This window comes from Lonchura striata, chromosome 2 (genome assembly GCF_046129695.1).
Source record: "Lonchura striata isolate bLonStr1 chromosome 2, bLonStr1.mat, whole genome shotgun sequence".
NCBI classification, from domain to species: Eukaryota; Metazoa; Chordata; class Aves; order Passeriformes; family Estrildidae; genus Lonchura; species Lonchura striata.
This window is the reverse complement of record NC_134604.1, coordinates 82,706,446-82,720,257: the sequence shown is the minus strand read 5'-3', so window position 1 is coordinate 82,720,257 and position 13,812 is coordinate 82,706,446.

Sequence of the window (13,812 nt, the reverse complement as noted above, 5' to 3'; positions counted from 1 at the left end):
TCATTGAGACATTACCTCAATGAAATTTTAGGTGTCTTAGCCCTGGAAGGGACGAAAGGAGCAATCTAATTCCTCAGCTTTGCTGTGTGGGTAGAGGACACAGAGAGAGGCACTTCTGAAGACCTGCAGAAAATGACAGCTTTCTTTGAGGCACTTAGAGTGCCTCCTTCTTTCCACTGACTGCAACTGAACTCACAGTGCCAGTGGGCAAAGCCAGCCTGCAGCTAGAGCACTGATATCCTCTTGGAAACTCATCTGAAACACTCCTAACACTTCATCAACACAGGATCCAGCCTCTCTATCCCTACTGCAGGACTGACGTTAATGAGATCACAGCGCTTCCACCCACATTTTGCATAAAGATGCAAAAACTTGTAAGAAAGGAAGTGAGTGATGTTTTTAGACTCTAATTAAGCCCTGAGCTCCAACTTCTCATCAGAATGGCATAATCAGCAACCATCTATCGGGGTAGTGTGGATGGTGCTGCAACTGAGCACCTGTGTAGCCTGGAACACATGAGGCACAGGGCCACATCAGAGAAGACAAAAGCAAACCCAAGGTTGGCCTAGCAGTCCAGATGCTCTCTGGCACAAGGTGGAGAGTTAAAAGATTATGCTTTGTTTTTCTTGTCTCCTGTATGACACGTCTTTTCCACATGTGAGTTTTTTCCTCTTGTTTTTTTTTTCTCTTGAGATGAGAACTGGAGCCAATAACTCCTTGTGGATACAACAGTAGGAAAAGTTGATGCTTTCTGCCCAAGCATGGTGTAATAGTTGGGGTAGTCTTGTAAAATGTCAGTGACACATCAGTCCCTCTCTAATGGTAAAATGTACACTTGCACTCCTGTGCTTAGCTCAAATCATGCTCTCAGTCTTATGCACCTGTGTGGAAGCTGATGGCCCATGTCAGAAAAAGCCAGACATAATTCTGACTGCTGCTAATTTTTCAGGCTTCTAAAAGGGATTTTAAATGCCTGTCTTCCTAAGCTGGATTGTACTGGGACTTGAGGCAAGAGATAAGTGCCTATCTTCCCAGAACAGCACCTCCTTAACATGTGTGGGTGAATATAGTTAAATGCCTGAGGAGCTTTCAGGTTCAGTAGGGAGTTGCTCACAGTGGCAGTGCTGGAAAACAGTCAGTTGGGATTGCATCTGGAATTCATGGTAGGGGTTTTTGCACCTGCAGGCAATTTTGACAGGCTGCCGTTTTTTTGTTTGTTTGTTTGTTTGTTTGTTTGTTTTGTTTTGTTTTTGGTTTGGTTTGGTTTGGGTTTTTTTTTTTACATATGCCCTTTTTTTTCCTTCCTCTATACAAGAAGAGTAATTTTAGGTACCCTCAAACTAGACATCATCTTGCATAATATTGGGCACTTGAGCATAGCAGGTCTGTATGGAGCAGTAAGCTCTTAGGCAGCCTTCATAGTAGCTTGGGGAGGGTCAGTTACTTAGAAACTTCGCCAAAGGGAGAGGTGTCTGCAAGCTACACAGTAAAAGTCCTGGGGACTGAGAGCAGGCTCTGCTGTAGGCAATTATCTGATGGAACATACTGTTCTTCAGTAACACTGGGGAAGATAGACTGTTCTTAGACTGTTCTAAGATCAACCTTCTGTATAACAGAATGCTACAATATTTTCCCTATGAAGGAGGAATGGTTTTTGGTCCCTCTCAGCTTTTTGCAGGCATTTCACTTTTCAAGAAAATGGTCTCATTGGGAAAAAAAAATACCTTTGCCACTGTGGCTATAAGGAGGTGACACTCAGGAACGCAGTTAAAAAAAAAAAAAAAGCAATCTGAGGGTTTCTTAGCCTAGCATTTAAGTTCATGGGAATGAGCCAACAGTGTTCAAATCCACATTCCCTAAAGAATCTATGCTTTTTAGACTAGAGAAGAACAGGATGAAATATGGACTAATAAGTGCAGTTGAGTCTTGGAATAGAGACAACTTCCCCTCTTCCACAAAATGCTCAAACCACTCAGCTATTATGCAAGAAGCATAGTGTGCTGATTGTTCCTTCTGAGTTGTTCTTTTTTTTTTTTTAATCAACCATCTCTGCAGCAACTGTTGTATTTGTGCATCTAAGTATTCAGAGTATGTCACACTTTCAGGATCTAGCTGGTCTGAAAAGCCAGAAACATGAGTAGTTTGGTCTGGTTTGCATTCTCCTTCCCTCATACACCTTCTCCATATCAGGTAGTTTCTGAGCATCCCCTGTGAAGCTCAGTCAAGACTCAGAGGCCAAAGAATTAGAAAAAGGTATGCAGAAAAAAAGCAATTACAAAATTTTTTTTTTTAAAATGTCCAAACATATGTTTACCCACAAAATTTGCATAGAGACATAAATATAAAGCAGGTGAGTTGCTAACAAACATACACAAGCTTGTGTTAAAAACTTCTATCATAAAACACTTAAAAATACTACATATATTTGGAATTGAGCAGGGGTATTAACAGGTCTCAAACTGTACATGGCAACTTGGCTGAAAGAAGAACAAGTCATATGGAAATTCTAGATGTAACCAGTATTATTTCAGCAGTGGAAATCAGTTCTTATGTAATTCCTGGATTTATTGGAAAATGTCTGTAAGTAGATTAACTGATTGATTAGCAGACATGAAGTTTCAAAAGCCCTTGACAAAATCCTGTGCACAAGGGATGATAAGCACTCATCATGGGGATAAGAACCAGCATATATGTGAAACAGAAGAATAGAAACAAAACTCCACAGAGAGTGAAACAGGGATTGATTTCATTAGAAAATCACAGCAAAAGAAGACCAGGGTGTCAAGGTTCTATTGAACATCCAACTCTGGCTAATATATTCCTTAACACCTCCAATGGGGTAAGGAAAAGCTGTTGCATTATAATGGCACAATGTTATTTCTGTTAGTCAGGACAGGATAGGAGCAGAGGAATTTCAGACATTTAAACAAGCAGGGTGAACTGGAAATATTCTAACACCAAGAAGATAATGCTATTAAATGAAAAAGATTAATTATACCCACTATGGAAATGGCTTTGTTGACGGTAAGTTCATATGTGTTAAAAAATATCTAGTGTTAATAACTGTCATGTGATTATTTCAGTATTTTTATAGGGATGTGTGCATGCACCTGCAGCATTCCCTATGCAACACTGCCCAACCCATAGCAAAGAGTATTTTGTTAGGGTTCAGCAAATGGACACAAAATTACTATGGTCCAAAGCAAGTTTTCCATGACACCCAGGTCTGCCACATGTCTCTGATCTCTTCCTTAGCAATACTGTAAGACAAACACATATTTCATCAGAAGTGTGGCTAGCACCATTCTAATATGAAGGACATAATAAATCAGAATCATTCCTCAAAAACTGGGCATTGTGAGTTGATCTGCACCTGTATTTTTGTTGCATCTTCTTGCAAGAATACTTGAGCGCCACATAAAATAATTTTGCTCAAGGCAAGATTTGTGGGGAGAACATAGCAGACCAGCTTTCAAGTACATTTAATCCTGCCTGTCCCCTTATCCAAACAGGGTTATGACAACATTGCTGCTGTTGGTATTGAAGATTTGGAAGGAGAGTGCACTGTTCTCATCTGTGCTGTTTGTGGGCACTTCCCTGAAGACTACACTTACTGGTGTTGCAGCTGGCCAGTCAACTTCAGAAAGCAGTGGGATTGAATCCTTTGAGGACATGAGAGTCTTGGTTTTGGGCATATCAGCTATAGTAAGCAGGTGACTCCATGCTACAAGCAGTTTGTCCTCTCACTGATGATAGATGGGTGACCAAGTCAAGGAAGCTGAGAGATGGAGTTTGAATGTCAAGATCTTCAGAGTTGGACAGAACTGGCCAAAGTGGCAAGCATTGTGCCCCATGCGCATGCCTGTGAGTTTGGGGCTGTGACTGATGCTTTAGACAGTGAGTGGAGGCACCTGCTGCTGCCAGAAGAGGGCAGTTCTTACCTGTTGTGAGCTTTTCATACAGCTTTTCATACAGCTTGAAGTGACCTGGCTTTGTTCCCCAGTCTGTCTGTGTGTGCCTCACATCAGCATGAAGATACTTTTCCACATGTATTCCTGTTTCAACAATTGACTTCTTAGATTGGATTCTTACATGTTGTCTTTAGGACCCACACTGCTTTTGCACTTGGCTCCTTGGAGGCAGGTTCTGACCTCAGTGCTGCCCCAAGCATGGGAAGAGCATCTCTTATTTTTGTTGATGTTCCTAAAGACTGACTGGGTGTTTCCAGCTGCCTGTCTCTAAGACTGTGGCATATGAGAGAGCAAATGCAGTGATGGGTAAAGAGATGTGTAAAACAAGGTGGAGGGTATATGAGGCCAAAACATGATGCAAAGGAAGACGTACAGGAGACAGAAGATAGGAACTGAGAGAAATCCTAGAGGTTGATTCACTTTGGTTTAACTTTGCTAAAAAATGGTCCAGCTCACTGCTAACCTAGATCATGTCATGCAGTGGGAAGGATGAAGATGGATAACCTTCTGGTCTCTAAGGTGAGGATGTTTAAAAGCAAGTGGAGCTGAAAAGCCTGGTGCAGTAAAATCATCTATCTTGTAGCAGCGCTGAGGTGAGGGGCAGCTGCCCCTCCCTGACCCCAGGCAGAGGTGTGCTGAAAGGTGGACCAAAACCAGGAGGGATGCAACGGTGACCTGAGCTGGAACGTGTCTGGGGCCCCATGTTATCTTTGTCCCTTCTATATCAAATACACTGGGGGATTATTGAGAGTAGGAAATGGTCTGGCAGTTCTTTAAGCCCACTTTACCCTTCTTTTTATCCCTTCCCTCTGGCACAGATGCTTCACACTACTCTTTGTCAATGGGTCCTGTCTCCTTAATCTCCCTAGACACTTGTTACTGCTGCAGCTTGTTCATCTAACCCCTTTAGCAATCTCTGCACTGTTACTTCTCCTTGTCCTGGGACAGCCAATGCTCTCTCCCATTTTTCCCAATTCCGTCTCACTTTACTTGCTAATCACCCAGACAAACCTGTCTCTCTATCTGCCTACAATCACTGGATTCTCTGTTCTCTTGATCACACCTGCCTGTCAGTTGTCCAAAAAGATTACGTATGCTTTGAATTTTCCACTTACTTTAATAAATGAATGATTGCAGTGTTATATAACTTGTTTATGTTTGGCTTGTGCACTACTGGTTTGGACTTCGGATATTCTATAGCATTACATTAATTTACCAAGCACAAAGGAACTGTGTGAAAAGCTCACATGGCCAAGAAATTTACAGACTCAACATTTCAGATTTGAAGGGAAAAGTTAAACAAAAGAATAAGTAAATTCTGCTATTCTTGAGGGCACATTCACATATGGCATAGACAAGGTAAGAGGAGACATCTGATGTCTGAGGAGACATTTCTCATTCCTTGTCCTTGGGATGATCTGGGTCTCGGTAAACACTGAACTTTATTTTTCTTTCTTCATCTCATTTTCCTCAGTGTAAAAGCAAATCATAGTGTGATCATGTCAAATTGCCTTAAGAACAACTGCAGAGAATATTCAGCAGGGTTCACCCCTGACACTTTCTCCAATATTTGTCTGTGAGGAAGTGCAAAATGTTCCAGAATTGTAGTTTGACCCCCTAGAATGTGTGCCCTAGAAATTATCAAAGAAAATTCATTCTGCTTATAAAAAATAATTTAAAAGATGGAAAAAGCCAAGAGCTCATCCTGACAGCTGTTAAGAACACACTTTCAGTTTTGATTGATCACTGGAACATGCTCCCCAGGGAAGTAGTCATGGCACCAAGCCTGCCAGAGTTCAGGGAGCATCTGGACAATGCTCTTAGTCACATGGTTTATTTTTGGGCAATCCTGCAAGAAGCAGGGAGCTGCAATCAATAATCTTTTCAGACCCTTCCAACTTGAAATATTCTATGATTCTACATCTGATTCCAATTTTACATATGATATTAGTCTTCATATTTTTTAAAGGTCATAAACTATTTTGATTATATGTAATCCATTACTTATGATAATTTAATTTGAAAGTCTATTAAGATGGCAGCTTAATTCAACATCATCATCACATCCCAGTCTGCTAAGACAGTACAGCATGAAATATCGTCCATTTTTTTAAATCTCTCACTAGATATTTTCAAATATGTAACAAAGTGGGTAATTCTTAGTCCTCCAGCTTCCCTGAGAGCTGAAATTGCTTGGAGCCTGATAGATGAAATTCAGATTCCCATGAGGTGCAGTGGTTAGAAATGGTGCATTTCAGATTCTGGATTAGTCTTGGCTTCATATTACTTTCTAATCTGCTGCTGCTGTTTCAGTAATATCAGTCATTTACATTCAGTATTTAATGACAATAAGCCTAACCTAAAGGACTCAGCTATTGCTGCTTGTATATATGTTAAATTCTTAGTGTCTGAGTTTGGGGATTTTTGTGCGTGTTTGTATGTGTAAAAGCATGTGTTTAAGTACCAGCAATATATTATAAAATTACATAGGTATTTTACATTAATAAGAAGTTTTTAGAACAGTTTTATAACAAGTATTTTTCATCAAGTAAAAAGTCTTAATCCAAACAAACCAACAATTAGAGAGATGACTTGCAATCTTTAAACCTACTTCTTAAAACTAGGCTATTTGTTTTCTAGAAACTTGCAAAAATACCATCACCCAGTCAGAACTGTCACTCTAACTGTTAATTGGTAAGTATAGGACAAGCTGCTTTAACAATAAAGAACATTTTATTCCATAATCCCAGCTAGAAGATGTATTCCTAACCCCTGACTTCACTTCAAAGCGGATTTATCTGAAGTCTAGATTACTAAAGTGAGTTTAGACTACTTCAGTAATAATAATAAAAAAGTATATACATGTTCATTGTAAATGTATATGCACATTAATGTGTACAGAGAGCAAAATAACATTTTCAAATTGTATTAAACATATGAATGGCAAAGGGCATTTCTTGCACCCAGGAGTGAATAGAGAAGTGTTTTAAGGTATTGGCTTATGCTGTTACTTCTTTACTCAAAAAAGAAGGGATTTTTTGTATATAAGTCACATTACAGCATTGTTACTACTTTGTATAAAGGAGTTATATTGGTTATAAGACTGACTAGCTTCAAAAAACTAGTGATGGAATCCAAATTCTCCTGATAACCATATAGTCAATTTGCAAGCCCTAGGAAATAAGTTTTTATCCATCAAAAGTATAAATCCTGAAGCCTTTATCACTGTTTCAGATTAAAGAAGAAAAACCCATACATTATGTACAGGATGAGTGGCTTAATGGTTCCAGTTTCACTAGCTTTTCTAATTGCAAAACAAGGGGGTTTTCTGCAACTTGCATGTTAGTTCTTGCACCCATTTCACTTCTGGCCAGCCTGCCTTTTATTGGGGTTTTGCTTCTTAATAATGAGAATATTAACAGCCAATTCACTGTGTTTTAGTTGGTTTGCTGGGCTGTTTTCTGGTTTTTTTCTCAAGGAGAAGCCAGGATAAAAACTACATTTCATATCTGGCTTCCCTTGGTTTTTTTTGTCATGGTATCAGTATCGTCCTTGTTTTGCATTGTCTTGCAACCAACTGTTTACAGTATGTCATTAATAGCAGTCAAGGATCTGATTCTGTCTTTCTTGCTGAATTAACAGGGAAAGTATGAAGTGAAAGAGAACTTTACTGCTTCATCAAAATACAGTTTGTTTACAGAAAAGTGCACAAATTTGCCCATAATCAGCCTCAAAGAAATGGCCTCTTTTTTACATGCAGGTTGCATTTTTTCCTCTATTTAGTTACTAATTGTTCCTACTGCTAATCCAAAAAGTTAGTTTAAATCATGATGTTATGAAAAAGAATTTTACTCCGCTTCAGAAATGCATGTGGAAGAATTCATGATCTGTAGTTCAGGGACTGGATCAGGCACTGAAGAGCCACACTGGATGAGATGGAAAATCAGCACAGATTTGTACATATCTGTACCACCAGCCAGGATCAGGTATCTCAGAAGGAAGTTTAAAATCTTCTCAGCAAACAACCTCCTACATGGTAATCTCTACTTTCTTTCTCCACCTATTATACTGCTATTAGTAATGGTTGTTATGTAAGATTCTGAAGATTTTATATCCTTTTATTTTGTCCTGTTGTTATTATTTTTTAATATATACTTGATATGTAGATGATACTCCAAAATTATTTTTTAATTTTATTGCCTCTTCTAGGTGTGGTGAATTTTATTAATATGATTATATATATCATGTCACAAAATATTTTAATATTTTATAAATTATCACCTTCTGATTTCATTGCATAGCCCTTTACTTTTGTACAAGGCAGGAATGAAATTCTCAGTCTATCTTTAAACAATTTATTTTATAAACTGCTTTTTTGTCTTACTCAGTTCCTGTTTACTGTAAAAGGTCTTCCATGTCTCTTCAGAGGGAATTCACAATTCAACACAATCTGTTGATTTTTATTTAGAAACCCCTTATTCAAAATGTACAATGGAGTGTATACTGTAACTGAGACTTAAACATGGAAAGAGGTGTTGATATAAAGGGTATTTCATATATTTATAGAGCAAAACTGCAAGTGTAAACTAGGCAGAGACTAAAGGATGAGTAATAAGTGAACCACCGACAAGGGATGCTCTTGTTAAGGCCTGCACAGCATCAGCTAGTCGTGCCAGGCTGCTGTCTACCCTGATTTGAACTGCAAGGTCATATGAAAATACAGATGACAACTGCTCTGGATGTTTTCCTGTAATTCTGCTCCTGGGCTCTCATGCTGTCTCCAGCACTGGTGCACCTCATTACAGCCATGCAGCCCTGGCATTAGAGGTTGAAATCTCTTCACAAGCTGGGAGTGATGAGATCGGTACCGCCGATGGAGATGAGCCAGGATATCTAATGCTGCAAAATGCCTTTGAGAGCATATGCCCTCTCCTCAGCACACACAACTGCTCTCCATCTGTGCCACTCCCTATACTCTGGGACTGCATCACCCCTTCACCAGTTAGGCCATTATGCTGCTAAGGACAATTTGTAAGTAATATTTTGGTGCACTTTGTTTTTCCAATTATGTTTGTTTGCCACTTAAAAGAAAAAGTGAGAGTGGGAAAAGAAAGAAAAGAAAGGTATGGCAATGAGTTCTTGAAACAGTTTAAATAGAAGGCTTCGTCTCAACTTTTCCTCTTTAATTATCTGCTTCTGCTACTTGGAATTTTCAGGGCTATTTGAGCCCTGTAATAACTTGTGTGATTTATAGTTATAATGATTTATTTCTGCTGTAGGGGGGGGAACCATGCTGATTACTTCTGTCTTGTTTTTGCTGTGTCATTCCCTATGCTTGCAGTATGTACTGAAATGGGTTTTCTAAAAAGACAAAAACCCCCAATCAATATCATTTTCTGAAAGGAAACGCTTGATGTACACATTGATACACAAGCTGCTAACTATATCATAGGTGAAAATAAACACACACACCTGTTGAGTGTATGTAGAAAATAAAAACAACTGGATGTAATTTTATGTGGTTGGTTTGTGTCCTTTGACTGAAATTCATTCACACCTTTAAAGAGAGACAAGAAGTACATAATTTTGAGTGCTCAGGAGGTGATTTTTGGTACTTTCAGGCCTCCTGCACAAAGGGGAACTTTACTCTTCTTTCAATATTAGCATTGTCCTTGCAAATAGAAATCATATTACCTTCAATTACATTTACTATGCATCAGTGGCACATTACTCACTTCAGGTTTGTTCTGTATTTATGAGAGGAGAATAGGTTTCACTACTCAGAAGATACATTCCTTGATAACTTCCAGCCATCAGTAAAAAACTAACATAAATTATTAGTGACTAAAACCCACATGCATTTGAAGTGTGGAGTAGTTTTGTCACCTCTGTCTGGTGACTCCAGAAATTGTTGTTGGTGATGATAGGAAATATTTGTATCAGGGGAAAACAAACCAGCAGGTATGCTCTGCTGCACATTAACTCATTTTCTTGTCTAGTAATCACTCCACAGATGGACTAGTTTTATTTATCAGCCCTCCTAGACAGAGTTTGGAAATGAGAAAAAAGTGTGTTACATTTACTTATTATATTGTTTTCTTGTTTCAGTCCATTCTCTGCAAAGCTTATATTTATTTTTCTTTCTTGTCTTGTACCTGCACTTGCAGCTTGAGGCTGTTGCCTCTGACCTTTCTCCAGAGAAACCCAAACACACGCTCTCAGTTGTGACTCTTCTCAGGAGCTGGCTGTTAGGGGAGGAGGGTCACTATCAGAATACCAAGCACTCCCAATTGCCACCCAACTCCAGCAGTCCTGGAAGCAGAAGAAATCCTCCTGTATTTTGTGATACTTAGTGGATTTGCAAAATCTTAGGCGTTGGCTATTTTTCAGTGTCCTTTTTTATTTGCCTATGGAATAAACCAATTGAAAATGTTCAAACTAAGATTTAAGACCTGTTGTGTGCCTAGAAAGAAATATATTTGTTTAAGATCAGTGGCAATTACATGACAAAACCCCTATGGATTAATTAGTAGAGTCAGCAAACAAATATTGGTTTCCTAACAGAGATTTCTTTTTCTGGGATTTTTTTTTTCCCTCTGATAATCTACCAGCCCCTCAAGCATATTTCTTCACCTCCTAATATTTTGAAAGGCACAGTCTCTGTCTCCTGCATCTTTAGCACTCACCAATTCCAATCAAAATATCAGCAATGAAGATGGATATCCCTGTCAGGCATCACTTCACCTCCTGGCAGAGCAAGGAAGGCAAAACCAGTATCATAAATCACTTTCCTTCAACAGTATAGTCAAGTGACATGAGAAGTTAAAGGTTTAAAATGAAGTTTCAATTTCACCTGTCACTTCCTCTGTCACAGAATGACAAAATCCCAGTGGATGCAGTCCAGCTCAAGGAAGGAGAGAGAGGCTGCATGGTCTTATGGTCCATATTGCCAACTATCTCCTGGCCTAGTACTAGTTGTGATCCTTAGAAATGTTCAATGTGATTCTATTTTTCTGTGGCCAGGAAAAGCCAATTTGCAGATGTTAGTATCTTTTCAACAGTTATATAAATTCCTTAGGCTGAGAATTTTCTCTGGTAATGCATGAAGGGCAAGAATCAGAGCCCAGCAAAAATCAGAGTCCATGGATTGCATTTGAGTAGGCTTTGATTCTCTTTGGACATGACTCCCAGCTGCAAAATGAAAGGGCAGAGCTGTAGAGAATATTCAAGAATATTGTAGAAAGGAGGATAGGGAGGGACGGCTGGCTGGAAACACCCAGCACTTTTTCAGGTCTGTAAAAATAGATGACAAAGAGAAAATAAAGCAGCAGCCAAAATGACCTTCCAACACAAAATGTTTCCCTCCATCAATCCTAACAAGAAGGCCTTGCAGTAGGCCTCCATTTGTCTCTTTGAGCAAGCCAGGAGCCAATCCTTCCTCTCCTAAATCCTTGGGGACTTTTTCAGCCCTTAGAGTGGCCAGTCTGCTTTTGGCGTTGGTTTCCCAAGAGTGGAAAAAAAAGAAAACAGTGAACACTGAAATGTAAATGCTGTAGAAAATCTATTATCCAAACTGTGACTCTTCTGCTTTATCACTAGTCACTGTAACACTGCCTTTGAGTCTCAAATTTATTTACTGACCATAATGCCCATGTAATTAAGCCATGATTTTGTTCCAGAAAGTGACCCTAGGTTAAAAAAAAATAAATAAGGGAAATAAAGGCATCACATGATTCCACATAACTGCAAATGATATCCTCAACTAACCTCATACAATGTCATGAATTGTCAGTGGGATTGCAGGGATCTGGAAGGTGGATTTGGACTGCAGAACCATAAATCCTATGGGACAGCAGCTACAAAAACACCAGTCAACTTGAACAGCCCAAGCCAAGCTGCAGAGCTGATATCATGCTGTAAATGTATAAAGTGAAAAAAATGTTCCAGATGGTGTGTTCTTCCCCTTAAATCCCCTCAGGTCTCACCCGGGGATATGCGTATCTCTAGACATAGTCATAAAAAAAGAAGCAATACCTAAGAAAAGAAGTCTAGTGTATATATATATATATATATATATATATATATATATATATATATATTTTTTTTTTTTTTTTTTTTTTTTTAAAAATTGAACTCATACTTGAGTGGTTTTCTGGAAAAGTCTTAAACTTTCTATACATATTTTTCTTTGGTTATCAATAGCCTATTTTTATTTAATTTCATAACCTAGGCAAGAAGGGAACAGATCAAAAAAATATTGTCATAAAAAGTCAAAGGCATCTTAGCTTTGTTAAGATCCCATTGCTGAAATGTATGATTTTAGAAAGATAGAGCAAAAGATTTAAATTACTAACAGCTATTTTAGAATAAATGTGTCTTGAATAAGTTGCATACACAGTAAGAAAATAAAAGTTGAGGAAAATTGCTCAAATAAAAAGCATAAGATCTGAATTTCAGTAGATTATTACAACATGTAGGCCAAAATGTTCTAGCTTCTATTGCTCTATTTGGCTTCAGAAACAAAAGTATTTAGGAAAATTATAATTCCAATCAGTAAGAATTTCCATGCTTGGGGAAACATTAATAATTCAACATGTGTTTTCATGCTGAATTAGAATTTAAAAAATCAAATTCTTCTCAGAGAAAAATCCTGAAAAATTATGATTTCAGGTATTCCATATAGATTCTGTCAAAACACTGCCCTATGTGTATCAATATCTGCAGCATTTAGCAGAAACACAGCATTTAATTCATTATTCCAATACAATTACAAAGTCAACAAGAAAGGAATAGGAAAATTTAAATCTTTCAACTCACAAAACAGAGTATTTTGATGCTGAACAAGAATATTGTGGAGGAGATTCTAAGCACTGTGGAGATGTCTGCATACTAGCTAAGTTTTGAAACCTTACAACTCCACTTCTCTTTGACATTATCCTGATCAGGAAGTCTGCCTTTCCTTCTTATTTCTTTCCTTCCTTTATTTTTTCTGTCTTTATATGATGATAAAACAATAAATGTTATTATGATAAAGCAATATGTGATTTTTAAAAAAAATTATTTTTCTTTCAATGCCTTTATGGAAGCCTTCACATCTTAGGACTAATGTGCAAAACTGAATCCTCTTAAAACTCAGGCAAGACAAGTAAGCAGATAAAATGATGGACAAAAAGAGATGTGCATTTCAGAGGAGAGCCAGGATTAGAAGCAGTGCAGCCCGGGGTTTTAGATTGGGCTTCAGAACGTCATGGGCTTCTGGAAAAAGAGCTCAGTGCATCAGTTCACAGAAGAGACTGGCCAGCTAAAGTGCTGTTCATAACCTCAACTTGTATATCTATTTCTGACCACAAAATTGATGCCGTGGGAGTGCAGGTAGTGGGTGGTGCACCTGCAGGAGTCTGCTAGCTCAGATCCAAGCACACTCTGCTTGAGGCTGAGCTCCCGCCTGTTCCAGCAGCCTGCCTGGCTTCACCCCGGAGGCACCTGGGCTACAGAAGAAGGGGCTCTTCATGAGACACTCGGGTGTGCAGGTGTTCAGGCCATGCCATGGACTTGGTCCAAAGTCAAAACCCCTAGAGCACCAAATCCCTTTTCCTCCAATCTTCTTCTGCTGAGCTAGTGCAGACATAGCCATAAAATTCCACATGCCATCCACTGCAACTTCTGCAACTCCTTAGTTAAGTTTGGATCTTTCAAAAGTATTTGTGAAGCATGATCCTTAAGAAAGGTGGTAAAGATCCTATGGAAACATACATGGCTTATGGCAAACCACAGCACAGGTGCACCTGTGTTACCTACCCATGAAGATGATGTTTATTGGAAGGAAGAGAAGTTCTTCTGC